General features: G+C 39.7%; 1 pseudogene across 1 annotated transcript; it reads left to right on the plus strand.

Annotated features, from left to right (window-relative positions):
• The first annotated feature begins 3,477 nt into the window (after window positions 1-3,477).
• On the plus strand, window positions 3,478-4,401 carry LOC112631879 (annotated as a pseudogene). The gene has a single exon (XR_003121217.1). The product of XR_003121217.1 is annotated as a non-histone chromosomal protein HMG-17 pseudogene (transcript).
• Window positions 4,402-11,288: the final 6,887 nt, after the last annotated feature.

An 11,288-nucleotide genomic window follows, 5' to 3' on the forward strand; every position in this document is an offset into this window, starting at 1 on the left:
TGAGCCACCTATACCTATGTAATTTAAACTCTTCTAGCAGCCACATTTTAAAAAGTAAAAGAAACAAGTAACATTAATTTTAATAGTATATTCTATTGAATATGCCATGTCAACAAATAATCAATAACATCATGTAATAACATGTGATACAAAATTATTAATGAGGTAGTTTACTTTTTTCCATGTTAAATCTTTGAATTATGGCATATATTTTTAGACTTATAGTCTATCTCAATTCAGCCTAACCACACTTCAAATGCTCAGTAACCACATGTGGCAATCATATTGGACAACAGAGACACAGATTATGTAAAGTACAAAGGCACTGGTTCTACCCTTGGAGGTGATGACCCCATCAGCCAACAGTATGAGAGATCCACCAGAATGTGAATTGATAAATGGTGAGTGTCTCCCTTTTTGTTTTCCCAGAGAAAAGGCCATAATTTGAGGGGTTTTTGTCGTTGTTCTCAATACAGCTAAAGCAAAAGTTACCTTTTACCCCTTTGCCTCTGGTCCTAATTCTCTCTCCAGAAGTGGCCACGGTTAGCAGTGTGGTGTTTCTGGATCTATTTTGTATGATTTTACATATATGTAAAGCATGTCTTTGATGTGTGTGTTTTATTTCATTTAATTTTTTTTAATTTTTTTTTTTTTTGAGATGGAGTTTCGCTCTTGTTGCCCAGGCTGGAGTGATGTGGCACAATCTCGGCTCATGGCAACCTCCACCTCCTGGGTTCAAGCAGTTTTCCTGCTTCAGCCTCCTGAGTAGTTGGGATTATAGGTGCCGACCACCATGACTGGCTAATTTTTGTATTTTTAGTAGAGACAGGGTTTCATCATGTTGGCCATGCTGGTCTCGAACTCCTGACCTCAGGTGATCCTCCTGTCTCGGCCTCCCAAAGTGTTGGGATTACAGGCATGAGCCACCATGCCCAGCCTATGTGTGTGTTTTTAAAAAAAAGCTTAGTGAGCTGAGTGTCACGGCATGTACCTGTAGTCCCAGCCACTCGAGAGGCTGAGTCAGGAGGATCATTTGAGCCCAGGAGCTCAAGGTTGCAGTGAGCTGTGACCTTACCACTGCACTCTAACTGGGTGATAGAATGAGACCCTGTTTCAAAAAAATTTTTTTTTGATGACATAGTATAATTTCTTTCAATTCGCTTTTCTCATTTAACAATATGACTTTGAAAACTCTTCCTGTTGGTAGATGTATCACCCTCATTCTTTTAAACTGTTCCATAGTAGTCTGTAGTTTATTTAACCATTTCCCCATTGATGGACATGTAAGCTAGTTCTAATTTACTGTTGCTATTTTTAGAACAACAATGGACAAGACAGCCTCTTTTTGATGGTGAAAATAGCATCATTGTTAGAAAGGAGAATGGGAAGTCCGTCAGAGATTGAGAAATTAAATACGTTTGTTCAGCCAGATGGGTGGCTCACGCCTGTAATCCCAGCACTTTGGGAGGCAGAGGCGGGAGGATTACTTGAGGTCAGGAGTTCAAGACCAGCTTGGACAACATGGTGAAAGCCCATCGCTAACTAAAAATACAAAAATTAGCCTGGTGTGGTGGCAGAAGCCTGTAATCCCAGCTTCTCAGGAGGCTGAGGCAGGAGAATCACTTGAACCCGGGAGGTGGGGGTTGCAGTGAGCTGAGATTGCACCACTGCACTCCAGCCTGGGCGAAAGAGTGAGATTCTACCTCAAAAAAATAAAAATAAAAATAAATAAATACATTGTTCAAATTGTATAGCCTGGGGCCATTGCTGATGCCTCTCTTCGAGCTATACCATTTCCCCTGAGATTCTCAAATTAAGTCTTTGCAAGGTTTTTTTTTGTTTTGGTTTTTTTCCTTTTTTTTTGGTTAGAGGACACCTTGGCTTTTCAGGGAGAAACAGAAAGAAAATAGTTGGGTTTTTTTGTTGTTGTTGTTGTTTTAAATTTTTAAATTAAATCTCAGGAGAGTGAAAGCCTTTGGCAAGAAGAATAATGTGCTCCCAGTTTGGAAAATTACCTGCGACTCTTCACCCCCTCACCCTATCCTTCAGCTTTCTTCCTGGCTGCTCACTGATGTCCTGACGCAGGCCTGCCTCATTGTCTCTTCTCTGCTAGTGCCCCATGCTCCAAAATTCCTCTTTAATCCTTCCTGGGAGAAACCAATATGATTAAATTAGTGACAATGATCAATACTTCTCTAACCATCATAAGGAAGGTCTGTACTTTGAACACTGTGTGTTAAATTAATGATTCTCTATATCCATCTATCCATGCATTCAACAAATATTTAATGAACATCTAACATTTCCCCTGGGCTAGGCCCTTGGGATGCAAAGACGCAAGACAGCCCATGATGTTATGAGTGGTATCCTAGAGGGCATTACAAAGGGAAATAAAGACATTCAGGTACATGCTGGGAGTGACAGTCATCTTTGGGGTGGTATTAGAGGAGCATATTGTAAAAAGAAACCATTTCAGGGTCTACCCAAAGAGATATTTATTTACTTGACACAGGGTCTTGCTCTGTTGCCCAGGCTGGAGTACAGTGGTGAGATCATGGCTCACTGCAGCCTTGACCTCTGGGCTCAAGCAATCTACTCACTTCAGCCTCCCAAGTAGCTGGTATTATAGGAGTGAGTCACCATGCCCTGCTAATTTTAAATTTTTTTGTAGAGCCAGGTTCTCCCTATGTTGTCCAGGCTGGTCTTAAACTCCTGTGCTCAAGCGATCCTCCTGACTTGGCCTCTCAAAGTGCTGAGATTACAGGCGTGAGCCACTGTGCCTGGCTCCAACACAGTGTTTAAAGATAGCCTATAGGATGATCATGTGATTTTTGTATCCAGTGAAACTAAGCATCATATATGAAGGAAAGATAGTCTTTTTCAGACAAACAAATGCTGAGAGAATTCGCTACTATCAAGCCACCACTGTAAGAACTGCTAAAAGGAGCTCTAAATCTTGAAACAAATCCTGGAAATGCATCAAAACATAGCCTCTTTAAAGCATAAATCACACAGAACCTATAAAAGAAAAATATAACTTAAAAAGCAAAAACAGAAAAACCAAGGTACACAAGCAACAAATAGCATGATGAACAGAATGGTACCTCACATCTCAATACTGTCATTGAATGCAAACGGCCTAAATGCTCCACTTAAAAGATACATAACTGCAGAATGGATAAGAACTCACCAACCAACTATCTGCTGCCTTCAGGAGACTCACTTAACACATAAGGACTCACATAAACTTAAAGTAAAGGGGTGGAAAAAGGCATTTCATGCAAATGGACACCAAAAGTGAGCAAGAGTAGCTATTCTTATATCAGAGAAAACAAACTTTAAAGCAACAGCAGTTAAAAGAAACAAAGAGGGGGAGCAGTGTGAAGAAGAAGAGGTGAGAACGACCCCCGGACCGACCAAAGCCACATGCGCGCTGCATCCCGCATCCAGCACCTATGTCCTGCCACCGTCGCCACCATGCCCAAGAGAGAGGCTGAAGGGGATGCTAAAGGAGATAAAGCCAAGGTGAAGGACGAACCACAGAGAAGATCCGCAAGGTTGTCGGCTAAACCATCTCCTCCAAAGCCAGAGCCCAAGCCTAAAAAGGCCCCTGCAAAGAAGGGAGAGAAGGTACCCAAAGGGAAGCTGATGCTGGCAAGGAGGGGAATAACCCTGCAGAAAACGGAGATGCCAAACAGAGCAGGCACAGAAAGCTGAAGGTGCTGGAGATGCCAAGTGAAGTGTGTGCATTTTTGATAACTGTGTACTTCTGGTGACTGTACAGTTTGAAATACTATTTTTTATCAAGTTTTATAAAAATGCAGAATTTTGTTTTACTTTTTTTTTTTTTTTTTTTTTTAAAGCTATGTTGTTAGCACACAGAACACTTCATTGTTGTTTTTGGGGGAAGGGGCATATGTCACTAATAGAATGTCTCCACAGCTGGATTGATGTGGGGAAAACACCTTCGCTTCTAGTTTTGAGAGGCTTCCTCTTGGTTCCCAGGAGGAGGGATTCCCTGACTTTGACACACATGGCCACCTTGGCACAAAAGCCTTGTGGTATGGAAAAACAAATTTGTTTTTATGTCCTCTTCTCCCTTTCCATCTTTCAGCATAGACTTAACTCCCTTAAGCCCAGATATCTGTTGGGACCTGACCCCTAGTCATTGGTTACCAGTGTGTCAGGCAATGTGGACTTTCCAGTGATGCCACTGAGAGGGCACCTGTCAAAACAGCATTGGTTCCATTTCTAGATTGTAGATCTCCAGATAAATTCTGCCATTTTCATTTCACTTCCTGAAAGTCAGGGTCGGCTTGTGAAAAGTTGTTAAACAACATGCTAAATGTGAAATGTTAACCCTCACTCTAAACTTTCCCTGTTCAGAGCATCAGATGAAGGCTTCATTGGGTTTTATAGTGGCTTTCTGATTTTTGGTAGTCCGTTGAAGAAGGGAGTTTGAAAGTTGTTGTATACTGTTAACAATTGTGTGCCCATGTCCTGCCCGAAATACCATGATTGTTTATGGAAAGTATCTTTAATAAAGCTGGATACAGTTTGGCTTGGGGAAAAAAAAAAAAAAAAGAAACAAAGAGGGACATTATATAATGGTAAAAGGCCTTGTCCAACAGGAAAATAGCACAATCCTAAACATATGTACACCCAACACTGGAGGTCCCAAATTTATAAAACAATTACTAATAGAACTAAGAAATGAGATAGACAGCAACACAATAATAGTGGGGGACTTCAATATTCCACTGATAGCACTAGGCAGGTCATCAAGACAGAAAGTCAACAAAGAAACAATGGATTTAAACTATACCATGGAACGAATGGACTTAACAGATATATACAGAACACCAACAACTGCAGAATATACATTCTATTCAACAGCACATGGCACTTTCTCCATGATAGGCCACAAAACGAGCCTCAATAAATTTAAGAAAAGTGAAATTATGTCAAGCACTCTCTCAGACCACAGTGGAATAAAACTGGAAATCAACTCCAAACGGAACCTTCAAAATTTTGCAAATACATGGAAATTAAATAACCTGCTCCTAAATGATCATTGGATCAAAAACGACATCAAGATGGAAATTAAAAAGTTCTTCAGACTGAACAATAATGACACAACCTATCAAAACCTCTGGGATACGGCAAAGGTGGTGCTAAGAGGAAAGTTCATAGCCCTAAATGCCTACATCAAAAAGACTGAAAGAGCACAAACTGACATTCTAAGGTGACATCTCAAGGAACTAGAGAAACAAGAACAAACCAAACCCAGCAGAAGAAATCAAGAAGGTCCAAGGTCCAAGAAAAAAGGACCAAGATCAGAGCAGAGCTAAATAAAACTGAAACAAAAAAAATATGAAAGATAAATGAAACAAAAAGCTGGTTCTTTGAAAAGATAAATAAAATGGATAGACCATTAGCAAGATTAACCAAGAAAAAAAGAGAGAAAATCCAAATAATCTCATTAAGAAACGAAACAGGAGATATTACAACTGACACCACTAAAATACAAAAGATCATTCAAGGCTACTGTGAACACCTTCATGCACATAAACTAGAAAGCCTAGAAGAGATGGATAAATTCCCGGAAAATACAACCCTCCTAGCTTAAATCAGGAAGAATTAGATACCCTCAACCGACCAATAACAAGCAGCAAGATCATCTCAATAGATATAGAAAAGGCATTAGACAAAATCCAGCATCACTGTATGATTAAAACTCTCAGCAAAATCGGCAAACAAGGGACATAGCTCAATGTAATAAAAGTCACATATGAGAAACCCACAGCCAACATAATACTGACTGGGGAAAAGTTGAAAGCATTCCCTCTGAGAACTGGAACAAGACAAGAATGCCCTCTCTCACCATTTCTCTTTGACATAGTATTGGAAGTCCTAGCCAGAACAATCAGACAAGAGAAAGAAATAAAGGGCATCCAAATCGGTAAAGAGGAAGGCAAACTGTCACTGTTTGCTGGCGATATGATCATTTACCTTGAAAACCCTAAAAACTCCTCCAGAAAGCTTAGAACTGATAAAAGCATTCAGCAAAGTTTCTGGATACAACATTAATGTACACAAATCAGTAGCTCTTCTATATACCAACAGCAACTAAGGGGAGAATCAAATCAAGAACTCAACCCCTGGCCAGGTATGGTGGCTCACCCCCATAGTCCTAGCACTTTGGGAGGCCAAGGCAGGTGGATTGCCTGAGCTCAGGAGTTCAACACCAGACTGGGCAACACGGTGAAACCCCATTTCTACTAAAATACAAAAAATTAGCCAGGCGTGGTGGCAGGCACCTGTAATCCCAGCTACTCAGGAGGCTGAGGCAGGAGAATTGCTTGAACCCGGGAGGTAGAGGTTGCAGTGAGCTGAGATCAATGCCACTGCACTCCAGCCTGGGTGACAGAGCAGGACTCCATATCAAAAAAAAAAAAAGAAGAAGAAAAAAAAAAAAAAAAAGAGAACTCAACCCCTTTTACAATAGCTGCAAAAAAGGAGACGAAAGACCTCTACGAAGAAAACTATAAAACACTGCTGAAAGAAATCATAGATGACACAAATAAATGGAAACACATCTCATGCTCATGGATGGGTAGAATCAATATTGTGAAAATGACCATACTGTCAAGAGCAATCTACAAATTCAATCCAGTCCCCATCAAAATACCACCATCATTCTTCACAGATTTAGAAAAAACAATTATAAAATTCATATGGAACAAAAAAAGAGCTCACATAGCCAAAGCAAGACTAAGCAAAAAGAACAAATCTGGAGGTATCACACTACCTGATTTCAAACTGTAAGGCCATAGTCACCAAAACAGCATTGTACTGGTATAAAAGTAGGCACATAGACCAATGGAACAGAATAGAGAACTCAGAAATAAACCCAAATACTTACAGCCAACTGATCTTCGATAAAGCAAACAAAAACATAAAGTGGGGGAAAGGACACCCTTTTCAACAAATGGTGTTGGGATAATTGGCTAGCCACATGTAGGAGGATGAAACTGGATCCTTATCACTCACCTTATACAAAAATCAACTCAAGATGGTTAAGGACTTTAATCTAACACCTGAAACTATTAGAATTTAGAAGTTAACATTGGAAAAACCCTTCCAGACATTGACTTAGGCAAGGATTTCATGACCAAGAACCCAAAAGCAAATACAATAAAAACAAAGGTAAATAGCTGAGACTTAATTAAAATAAAGAGCTTTTGCACAGCAAAAGGAACAGTCAGCAGAATAAACAGACAACCCACAGAGTGGGAGAAGATCTTTACAATCTATACATCTGACAAAGGACTAATATCCAGAATCTACAACAAACTCAAACAAATCAGTAAGAAAAAGACACAATCCCATCAAGAAGTGGGCTAAGGACATGAATAGACAATTCTCAAAAGAAGATATACAATGGCCAACAAACTTATGAAAAAATGTTCAACATCACTAATGGTCGGGGAAATGCAAATCAAAACCACAATGTGATACTACCTTACTTCTGCAAGAATGGCCATAATCAAAAAATAAAAAACAGTAGATATTGACGTGAATGCAGTGATCAGGGAACACTTCTACCCTGCTGGTGGGAATGTAAACTATTACAGCCACTATAGAAAACAGTGTGGAGATTCCTTAAATAACTAAAAGTAGAACTACCGCTTGATCCAGCAATTCCACTGCTGGGTATCTATCCAGAGGAAAATAAGTCATTATACGAAAAAGATACTTGCACACGCACGTTTATAACAGCACAATTCACAATTGCAAAATTGTGGAACCAACCCAAATGTCCATCAATCAACAAGTGGATAAAGAAACTGTGATATATATATATATATATATATATATATATATATATATATATATATATGTGAATACTACTCAGCCATAAAAAGGAATTTGCAGCAACCTGGATGAGAGTGAAGACTATTATTCTAAGTGAGGTAACTCAGGAATGGAAAACCAAACATCATATGTTCTTGCTGATATGTGGGAGCTAAGCTATGAGGACGCAAAGGCATAAGAATGATACACTGGACTTTGGGGACTTTGAGGGAAAGGTGGAAGAGGGGTGAGGGATGAAAGACTATGAATAGGGTGCAGTGTATACCGCTTGAGTGGTGGGTGGACCAAAATCTCACAATCACCACTAAATAACTTACTTATGTAACCGAATACCACCTGTACTCCAATAACCAATGGAAAAAAAAAAAAAAAGATAGCCTATAGGATTGCTTGAGGCCAGAAGTTTGAGACCAGTCTGGGCAAAATAGAGAGATCCTGGCTCTACAAAAAATAACAACAAGAGGCCGGGCGCGGTGGCTCAAGCCTGTAATCCCAGCACTTTGGGAGGCCGAGGCGAGTGGATCACGAGGTCAGGAGATCGAGACCATCCTGGCTAACACGGTGAAACCCCGTCTCTATTAAGAAATACAAAAAACTAGCCGGGCGAGGTGGCGGGCGCCTGTAGTCTCAGCTACTTGGGAGGCTGAGGTGGGAGAATGGCGTGAACCCGGGAGGCGGAGCTTGCAGTGAGCCGAGATCACGCCACTGCACTCCAGCCTGGGAGCACAGCGAGACTCCGTCTCAAAAAAAAAAAAAAAAAAAAAATAACAACAAGAAAAAGTTGGTCAGATGTTGTGGCATGCACCTGTAGTCCCAGCTATTTGGGAGGCTGAGACAGCAGTATTGGTTGAACCCAGGAGTTTGAGGCTGTAGTGACCTATGATTGTGTCACTGCGCTCCAGCCTAAGTGACAGAGTGAGATCCTGTCTGAAAAATTAAATTAAACTATATTATTATTATTATTATTTGCGACAGAGTTTCACTCTTTTTGGCCAGGCTAGAGTGCAATGGCACAATCTTGGCTCACCGCAACCTCTGCCTCCCGGGTTCAAGTGAATTGCCTGCCTCCGCCTCCCAAGTACCTGGGATTACAGGCATGCACCACCATGCCCAGCTAATTTTTTTTTGTATTTATTAGAGACAGGGTTTCACCATGTTAGTCAGGCTGGTCTCGAACTCCTGACCTCAGGTGATCCACCCACCTCTGCCTCCCAAAGGTCTGGGATTACAGGTGTGAGCCGCTGCACCCGGCCAAATTAAACTAAATTAAAAAGACCACTCTGAGTTAAAACTTAGTGAAAAGGTAAAAGTCCGTTTAAAGATGTTCCAAAATGGAACATACACTCCTCTGCCATACACTCTGCCCCTAAGGTTTTTCCCTCTACCCTGCTCCTTGTTCCTCATGGCCTGTCCTGGCCCTGGATGATTCCTTTGCCCCTTCTCACCTCACAGTATAGCTTCTTCTCATTTCAGACAAGGAACAAATGTGGCACATCAGAGGCAGGTGGTCCAGAGCCCATGGTGTAAAACATCATGTAATGAAATCTCAAATCTCAAATCTCATCTGTGAGATAAGTTACCATGCAAAGCAGGATATGAGTACAGAATTGGCACCTTCTTCTCTACTGCAGCATTTCATAAAATCATGTATGGAATATCTTTAATAATAAATTATACAATTTATAATTATAGTAACCTAAAATATTTTGAAATAGATTTCTGCTTCCTTCCCTCTCACATTGACTAGACAAGCCTGGCATCTATCCAAAAAGGATTTTTAATTAGTGAGTCATTAGGCTGTGTAAAAAGAGCTAACCTTGTGTAAAGGTTCTCCCTTTCACGAAACAAAAAGGCTTCAATGACCAAAACTCATTAAAGTGAAGATTAAACATTTTAACACGAAGAGTGCCCTAATTCAGCAAATTTTATTTATTTCCAAATGTAGTGCTACCGACAACGAAGGCAATTCAAAAAGTCATAACCCAAGACAATTATTGTGCAGGGCCTTTGGAGTTCCCCGTAAATTTTCTCTGGTGACCTTAGAGCCCACGCTGGACCACATAGTCAAATATTTGTATTAGGTGTTCCTATGTTTAGCACACTAATTAAAAAGATGGAATTCTTTGATTCTATCTCAAATCATTTTACTTCTAATCTCTTTCTGGAAAAGCCTGCTGAATAAATGGAACTAAGAGTAGGCTTTCTGAAAAGAGGCTTTACTGTGTTGCAATAAATCCAGGGACTGAGGACATTAATGTACTTGAAGTGCTCTTAATGTGTCAATGGTGCGGAGCATCCTTAGAGTCCTGTTTCAGAGACCTTTACCTTGAAGGTTATAAATTCTTTGAGAAATTACTATAATGGGGAAAAGCTTTACCAAAGGAAACATGGAGTTCAAACATAGCTAAATGCACTGGCCAGAAGGGCAGGGTTAAGGACAGGTGAGGAAGCCATGACACTTTGAGGCATTGACACAAAAAAAACTTGTTTGCAGTGAGGTCACATGACTGACCCTGAAATCTACACAGAGGAAACCAAAACACCATTTTAAATCTTTCCATTGACCCTAAAATAATATATTTCTCTTCATTCTTTCTGTTTACGATTTAGGAGTGAGAGGGGCCTTAGAGAGCACCTGTCTGAAGGGTAGATGAGGACCGCCTGCATCATGATCGCCTGGGGGAATTATACAAAATGAACATTTCCAGGCCCAAGTCCATTCCTATGGAACCAGAATTCTTGGTGCTGCTGGTGGTGGGAGGTGGCAGTTTGGGGAACTTAGAATCTACATTTTCACAGTTTTTAAATATTTATTTATTTTTTAAAAGCAATAATGAAATCATTATGTTAATGCACATTGCATATCATGTGAAAAAAATAATTATATCATCTCAAACAACTAATAATGTAATTTAAAGTCTTCTAGCAGCTACATTTTAAAAAGTGGCTATTATTTTACATTTTGGCTATCATTTTATCATTTTACATAGTGGTATCACTTTACATTTTTGCAAATCTCTTTAATATCTTATTAATATTAACAGAGGACAGCTGCGCTCTTTTCTGCTTCTGCATTGCATCTGTTATGTTGTTTGGTTGAAGTCTGACCTCATACAGATATGTAGTTGAAAAAAAAAGAGGGGTATTTTAATAGCATTTTCAGATTATTGCAAATGTTTTTCTTCGCAATTTCACCAAAACTATATAAATAGCAATTTCTTAAAGGATAATTACAATGTGAAATCTGAAATCATATCATTGATTATATCATTGCCTATATCATTATTATATTGTTACACTAAAATATATTATCTACCTGGAATCTGAATTTTTGTTAACCAGCTACTTAGTGCGATGCTTATACAGACCGTAGTTTGAGAACCATTAAATCTAATTCAGTCCTTTTGTCA

This window comes from Theropithecus gelada, chromosome 9 (assembly GCF_003255815.1).
Source record: "Theropithecus gelada isolate Dixy chromosome 9, Tgel_1.0, whole genome shotgun sequence".
NCBI classification, from domain to species: Eukaryota; Metazoa; Chordata; class Mammalia; order Primates; family Cercopithecidae; genus Theropithecus; species Theropithecus gelada.